The 8,560-nt window shown below is 35.4% G+C and overlaps 1 pseudogene; it reads left to right on the plus strand.

The window, feature by feature from the left end:
* Positions 1-7,131: 7,131 nt before the first annotated feature.
* LOC104600475 (auxin-responsive protein SAUR76 pseudogene) lies at positions 7,132-8,560 on the plus strand (annotated as a pseudogene).

The raw sequence follows: 8,560 nt of genomic DNA on the forward strand, positions 1-8,560 counted from the left end.
CGCACTTACACGTATGCATGCATCATAACTTTAAGTTCATACTTCATACGGTTTGGGCCATTCTATTGGGCTTATCCAATTATAAAGCCCAAATGACATACTTTCCCGCATGGTTTTCGAACCGCCGTTAATTCGGACGGTCGGAACGTTCGGTCCGAAAATCATTTAGACAATCGATTCTGTATTACTCCAAATCTGATACTTCGGTTTTTTTTATCAAGTGGTCGAACCATCAACCTAAAAACCGGTGACTAGAATAATTCTATTTCTGGGTCATTTTTTAAAACCATACTTTCCCGTATCATAACTTATGTTTAATTGTTTTTATGGATCAGACATTAGATGTAAATTTTGAAGCTGAATTTCTCAAATTAAATATGAAAATGAAAAGACACTTTACAAATTTGGGAAGACGAACAAAACCATGAACAGACAGGTTAATTGGCTCACATTCTAGTTACTTATTCTGTTCAGTATGGTTTCAAAACATTGGAAGGTTTAAATATTTAAACAATCTAGTTACTTATTCATTCTCCTTTGCACTTGGCTACTATAATGTTTAAATATTAGGGTTTGGTAGTATTTTCAGTATTATCATCAATAATAAAGGCTATCCAAGAAAATTTTGAGGACATTGTTGGTCCATGTATTTTCCAACTGGACTGTACTTACTATGACAGCAGTCGCCAATATTAGAATTTTGGTCTTTTTTTCCTTCTTTACCCTTTTGTTTGTTTGTTTTAATTCCATTTTTTTTATTACATTGGACAAATGGGAAAGTGATACTTACTAAAGTCTATTATATAGGTATGATCATGGGTTGGGTGAGGTTTTCATAGGGTATAGGATCCTTTTGAGTTGTCCAAGCTGTATGCTTTTTGCAGGCCAGGCTGGGCATCTAGGCTTGCATAAGCCAATGAAGTTGAATCTTTTATAAAAATCAAAATTTAACCTAAAACGTAGATAATTCTTGTCAATAGGGCGGAGTTGAGGTGGAAGGACGAAGTCGTGCAATGGAATCTGCGAACAAGAAAATGTCAGAGGCCCGAGGAGTTATCCTCAGGTAGATACTCCGATGCTCAAGTCATTGGAGGGCAATAAGTAGTCAGGCCGAGTAGTTGGAGAACAATGCTAGTTCGAGCAGTATAACAGTATGAGAAATTGGAATCCTTTACCTCGAGTGGAGAGTACCTTTTTATAGCTGAAGATTCGTGTCCTGATTGGATTAGGTTTTTGGGGTTGTCAGGATGAGCCATGTGGCACGTGTTACCCAGAACCAATTCAACCATGACCCGAACATATATAATATTCAAGCTTTTATTGGAGACTAGAGGAGAATTATTTTCCCTTTCAACAATTGTGTGATTTGTAATAGTCCAAGAGGTTGTAATTCAATGACTCAAATATTAACATAATATGCCAATTTATGTACAAGAAGGCCTCTCCCCCTTCTTTCATTGTTGATCATTTGGGGAGAGATTTGTAACTTGATGTTTTTCGTGAATGTTATTAGCTTGAGGGCTTAAAAAAATGCAACATAATGTTTTTTTTTTCTTTTGTTGGTTGGGACAAAGGATGTTTTTTTTTTTTTTTGGTATTAAAGGGTCAAGGATTGTATGGAAACATTATCTGTGACAACATTAGGTTATGTTTGGTTCAATTCTTATTCTTACCTAAGATGAAATTATAAAATAGATAAAAAATGGGTAGAATGAGAAAATATTACTATAGACCAAACATTTTTTCCTCAAAAATAATTTCTTTTCAAACTGACAAGTGCCTTATGTTGCTCATTTTCATTCTTAGAAAAATGTTGTAATGGTCATAAACCACTGGCCTAGGTCTTAGAAAAATATTTATCAGTGGATGCCCAGCCTTTAATGCAAGTAACATGGTGTAGGGAGAAGAGCATAATTGATATGATTCTCCCATGCGTCGTACGTGGGGCCCATTATTCATGTATCCCCTAAAGTTTGAAGGCTGCCACAAGATGGGAAAAAAGACAATTGGGCAACCGCAGCTATATATTATCACCTAAGATTTAAAAAATCAATATGATACGCCCTATATCGGATATATCGTATCATATCTTTTGGGTTCTGAAACATCTGTTTTGAAACTCACCCTTTTTTAATTCCCAAAAAACCAAAATTAAAAAAAAAAATAAAAAAATTAATTCCGTGTGTATATAAGTACCGATAAGCCTCTGGCAATACGCAGAGGCGTATCGATACTTTGAACCATATTACCACCGTAATTCTAAATTAAACCCAGAAATGTGCATGGGAGATGCTCATGTGATTTGATCAAAGTTAAGAATGGCAACTGGGTTAGAATTTAGAAATGCCAAGGACGAAGTTGGGCGTGGGCCTCCATTCGACGTCGAGGCCCACTATGAGGTACGATAACGATGCATGATGGTCGTGAATTCGTGATCGATCCATCAGTTGACAGTGGTGCTACTGGTATGGCCTGGTGTGACGACTGACGAGCGAGAGAAGTTGTAGGATGGATTGGTTGGCGGCTGGGTTAGATTTTCTATATATTCATAACCAGGTTATTTGGGCCTCCGTTGGACGTAAAGGCGTATGTGGTGTTAGTGTGGTACGTTGTGAATTGTAATGGATAAAATGGTCATTTCGTACCTTCCATTCTTATATCTCTGCTGTCTACAACATAGAAACAGAGGTGGTTCTTACCTTCTTGGCAGTTGGGATCGATATTAGATTTTTTTTTGGAAGCCTAATAAATCGAATTTCTTTCAGTAACATGCTCCGATATATACAACCCAAATAAGTAAAAGCCCAAGCAAAATGATTATGTCAAAATTAGAGGAATAAAAGCTAAACCTACCAGGCTACCATAAAAAATAGTAGTCCAATATTCTAAAACATGGAAACAGTCAAATTATTGAGTATTATGAGACATTTGCAAGTGGTGTTGAGTATGGTTTTGGAATCGCCGTTGACCTGGAAGGTTGGATTGTTTGGCTCAGAAATTGTTCAGGCAATCGGTTTCATTTTATCTCAAACCTGGTCCTTGGTAAAAAACCGTTGAAAAAGTCAATGATTCGTTGATCCGGGTGATTGAACCTTTAATCCATCAACCCGTTCAACAATTTTGACTATTTTTTATTTTTAATTATTTTTGTCAAAAAATACCGTCCGTTTGAAGCGGACGATCAGACAATCAACCCGGAAACCGATGGCCAAAAATGAGTCGTGTTTTAAAACCATGGTGTTGAGTTTGATCTCATGAGCTCAGCTTGAGTTATATAACATGTAATAGTGGAGAGTGATGATAAAATTTTGGTTGAAATGATCAATAGTTTGATCTCATCTCCATGCATGCATGGATCATTCAAATTTCAATTATACCCTCTTCAAGATTGAAGATTTGGTCTCCTCTACAAATATCACTTTCAGTCAGGCTTTCTATGAAGCTAACAAGTCAGTCAGTTAATGGTTGAGAAAATATAGGTATTATAAATTTAATCTCACTGAATTCCTTGAAAGAAGCAGAATTTTGGTTATAGAGGATTGAATCGATCTTGGATATAGTAATTAAAGTTTTATTTCTGTTTTGTTGTGTTTGCTTGTATTGGACTGGGATGAGTGTGTGAGGGAAGGACTTGTAATCTCAGGTTTTGAGGCAAGGTGGTCTAAATCCTCCATTGTTCTCTGTTCTATCATATTCGTTTTTATTAATGAAAAAACTTTTAGATGGTCGCCCCTCTGGCCTCTACCTAGAGTTAAGTTTAAGGGTTAAAAAAATGACATTGAGTTTCTCGAGAATGGCCGAGAAGTCTTCATCCTACTAGAAAAATTGAACTTGGAGATATGCATGAGACAATTAATTAATTGTCCATCCAATATTGTGTGTAGCCACAAACTTTAGTGCATATAGAGGGGTGGCCATCTTAAATTTATTTATTTATTATCTTATTCAGTTTGCTTCCACGTGTGTAAACGGAGTGCAGTATTTTGCAGTGAGAGTACTGCGTGCTGTAATTATTTGGATTTCGGGAGTGCATTGAAAAAAGTGACGCCTAAAGAAGAAACAACGAACAAGACAATATGGAATTAAACTATTAAAGCGTAGGAGTTGGTGAATGTGGTCAGTTAGTTGACTGTGCATCAATGCACTGACACCCTTTTTATTTCATAATAATAATACTAAAAAAAACCAGAAAAGGAAAATTGTCTAAAACTAGGGCTCTGGATTCGAGCCGAGTCGAGCTGAATAGTATCAGGCTCGAGTTCGGCTCAATTCGGCTTGTTTTATATTTTATAAAATTATTTTAAAAAATAAAAATTATATATATATATTTTTTTATTTTATATTTAAAAAATTAAGAATTATAATATTTTTATTATATATATATATGTATATTCGAGTCGGCTCGCGAGCCTTACGAGCCGAACTCTAATAGGCTCGAGCTCGGCTCGTTTAATAATCGAGCCACTGAATTGGGCTTGAGCTCGGCTGAAACCAAGCCAAGCTCGAGCAGCTTGTGAAAAGCTCGGCTCCTTGCCACCCCTATCTAAAACTCACCATGGGTTTTCAATATTTCTCTTAAACTCACCACAACTTTTCAAAATGTCTAAACTTCACCATGTCATTAAGTTTTTATTTTCCAAAACTCACCTTCCGTTAGTGTACCGTTAATGCTTCTTAACAGAGGTTTCCATGTCAGCATAAATAATAATTTTTATGACCAAATTACCCTTGAATGGTGAGTTAGTGGAAAAAAAGTGTATTTCAGTTTTCAATTTGTTTTTTGCATTTTTAGTGTTTTGTTATAATTTCCAATGTTTTTTATAATTTCTGTTTTTTTTTACATTTTTCTATTTTCTACAATCTATAAATTTTCTTGTACTTTTTGTTATTTATTTGCAATTTTTGTGTTTTTCTATAATTTTTGGTGTTTTTGCTTCAATTTTTATCTTATGATTTTGTTTTTCAATTTCTATAGTTTCTATAATTTGAAAATAATTTTTTATTTTGTTTGAAATTTCTATAATTTTTTATATTTTTTGTAATTTCTATGTTTAATGTATTTTATATTTGAAAATAGTTTTTTGAACTTTTTCCTTTTTTCATGTCTAAATACTAAAATGGTAATATATTAATACTCATTAATTTATTTTTTGTATATATTTTATATTTTTCTATGAAGGTTAAAATGATAATATATTAACACCCATTAGTTTGTTTAACGTCAAGTTAGTGACATGGTGAGTTTTAGACATTTTAAAAAGTTGTGGTGAGTTTAAGAGAAATGTTGAAAACTCATGGTGAGTTTTAGACAAATTCCCTCCAAAAAAATGAATTTGGTGTAGTTGAAACATGAAACATCTTACACTAATGATTTCACCAACTAATTAATTAAACACATCACATGCTTCAACACTACATTTCCTATATGCATATGCATCGATAAGTAGGAAATTGCAGTTATATTAGTAGCAGTTAAGGCGTGTGCGCCCTTGAATTTGGGGGAATAAATCATGTATGGTTATAGTTAACAACAGTATCCCTAAACCCTAATCAGTCATAGGCAAGAGTAGAGGTGAGCATTATTCGGTTAAAACCGAATAATCAAACCGAAAATTTTGGTTTCGGTTTTTTCGGTTTAAAACGGTTTTGGAATTAGAATTTCGATTAACCGAATTAACCAAACTTTTTATTATTATGTGTAATATATAATATATTATATATTTATATATTAATTAATAATATACTGAAATTTGATTTTATAATATATAATATATTATATAATAGAGTATATATTATTAAAATTCAGTTTTAACCGAAATAACTGAAGACTGAACCGAAAATATTAGTTTTGGTTATTTCGGTTTTTCTAAATTCCGATTCCGATTTTGGTTTTGGTTTTTACTTTTTATAATTCGGTTTTTAAAATTTCGATTTATTCGATTCGATTTTTAAGTGAATAAACCGAATGCGTACCCCTAGGCAAGAGTCATGACACTGTTTAATTAATATTTAACAATAGCATATATATATAATTGATGAAAAAGTAAACTAATTAGAGTCGATAGACATTGGGATATGTTTGGGCCCACGTACATACATTTCATTTATTTTAATTTCATTGTGCACATCCAACTTGGAATTTATATATGCCACAATTAAATGATTGTTCATGTGTGTGTGTGTGTTAGAGTTTTGGTTTAATTGGCTATGTTTTGAAGAAAGGGATGAGTAATAAGTAATAACAGCTGTCTGCATGCACCATGTTGACGGTGCTAATTAACATGCAAAATCCAGTTGAATCAAGCTAAGAGATTAAGGCTGATGAAAACCTCACCAAGACTGACCCACACCAATTCACACCAATTAGGTTTAGGTGTTTACCATATAATTATTGATCCAGTACTGAATACTGAGTACTGATGGAGGTTGCCCATCTAGTAATATTTGGTGAAAAATCCAAATTGATCGACCATCCTATCTTTATTTAAGCCAATTGGAAGACTATATCAGTTAATTTAGGGTGGATTATTATTCTTGATATTAAAGCAACTGAGCTGAGCCTGAAGTACATGCATATACAATAGTGAAATGGGACATCGGGGCGGGGGTATTGAGCAATGCTCATGATCAGTGTGCGGATAATATAATAGCTTCCGATCCAATATATACTTTTGGCAGCTTGCTATCTTGCACATGTCTGTCGCTTTCGCCATTAACAATTTTCACTTGCAGATGAAATGACACAGTGGCCGGCCGGGGTGAGCTTTTATCCTCCTTATCCCATATATAAAATAATTCCATTTACAGGGGAGGAACGAGGAATCTACCGCTGCGGGCGGTTAACCAGCTAGCGACCAACAACCAACCACGTAAGACTTGACAAGTTCAGAAATGTAATAAAACAATCTTAGCAACATTTGTTATTACACAACACTCCTCCAATCTCCAATCTCCAAACGACGACTATATATAAATCTACAGATTATAATTAGATACGTCTGTCCATACTGCGGAAATAAAAGCCCACCAGGCTTGACTCAAGTGGCTTGTCTATTTGCATTATTGCTTATTGAGTGTTCTGATCAGATTATATATTAAGACTAGAAAGCAAAGGAGAACCAAATTAATTAATAGCTAGAATGACGCAGGGGGGTAATAACTGCGTTACGTTAATATAAATAAAAAAGAAGGAGCGAGCAGAACAGGACCATCTTTAATTTGAAGTATCTAGAGTTGTTGTATATGCAAGATCCATTCCAAGAGTCAAAAGTCCAAGCACAGTGCTGCTGCTCTGTCTGCCTGCCTGCTGGTTTAGTATGCCACTGATTCCAAGTTGTTATCATCTTACAATGGGCCCCCCACGTCTGCTCCATCTATTTCCCTTTCCCTTTCCCTTTCCCTTTTGGCCTGTTAAATAATTCCGCCCGGCCCCCTTCTCCATCCCCAGATGCCAGAAACCAGAGACCAGATACCCCCATTTATTTATTTATTTTTATTATTATATATATACCAAGCTAATTAGCTCCTGTTTCTCAGCCCAAGCCCAACGCAGCACTAGCTAAGGCAGCTACTTTAATTTAGCAGCTATTAGACTACTAGCTAGACATACCATCTTCTCTTCCTCCATTATTCCCCTTTCTCCTCTTTCTGACTGAGAGCAATTGCAACCAGAATCTTATTTTCACACTTGCTCTTTTTCAATATTACCAATATTGCATTTGATCCTTTTAATCAGACTTGTCAGTCATCTTGGCCTTTTAAGCCTGAAAGAACCTCAAATTAAACCACCTGGAACTGGAAGAAATGGCTACGAAAGGCAGTAAACTAACGAAGCTGAAATCAATGTTAAAGAGATGGCCGTCGATGAGCAGGATGAGTAGTCGCAGCAATAGCAGTAATAGCATCAGCAGGTCGTCCTCTGTAGTAGCCGCCAATCCCGTCGTGGAAGACGATAGTTACAATTCGGTGCTGTCGAGTAATAATAATGATAGAAACAATATTGTTGGGGATGAGCATGAGGATGAGGAAGGGCTACAAGCAGTATATGTGGGGAAATCACGGCGGAGGTACTTAGTCAGCTCCCAAGTCATCGATCACCCATTGGTGCAAGTGCTGGCGGGCAGGTCGTCGGACGGGATGACGGTGGAATGCGAGGTCGTACTGTTTCAGCACTTGCTCTGGATGCTGGAAAACGCTGACCCACAACCGGATTCGTTGGACGAGCTCGTCGACTTCTACGCATGTTGATTTATGAATTTCCGATTCCTAGCTAATTGATGATGATACATGCATAATGGGTAGTGAAAGAATGACCAAATCAATCACCATTCACCACGACCACGACCACGACACAGATACTTATATATATATATATATATATATATATATATATCCCATCCCATGTATCATTTAGGCTCATCATATCCCGCATTCATCCTTAATGTTGTAAATCTAAATTTATTTGTTCCTTCTTCTTCTTCTTCTTTATCCCTTATCCCTCATATGTAGTAGCATGGCATGATTGAAATAAATTATAGCTCCATTAATTTGAAGATTTAAA

The sequence above is a fragment of the Nelumbo nucifera genome, chromosome 8, assembly GCF_055504915.1.
Source record: "Nelumbo nucifera cultivar China Antique chromosome 8, China Antique-T2T, whole genome shotgun sequence".
Lineage (NCBI taxonomy): Eukaryota > Viridiplantae > Streptophyta > Magnoliopsida > Proteales > Nelumbonaceae > Nelumbo > Nelumbo nucifera.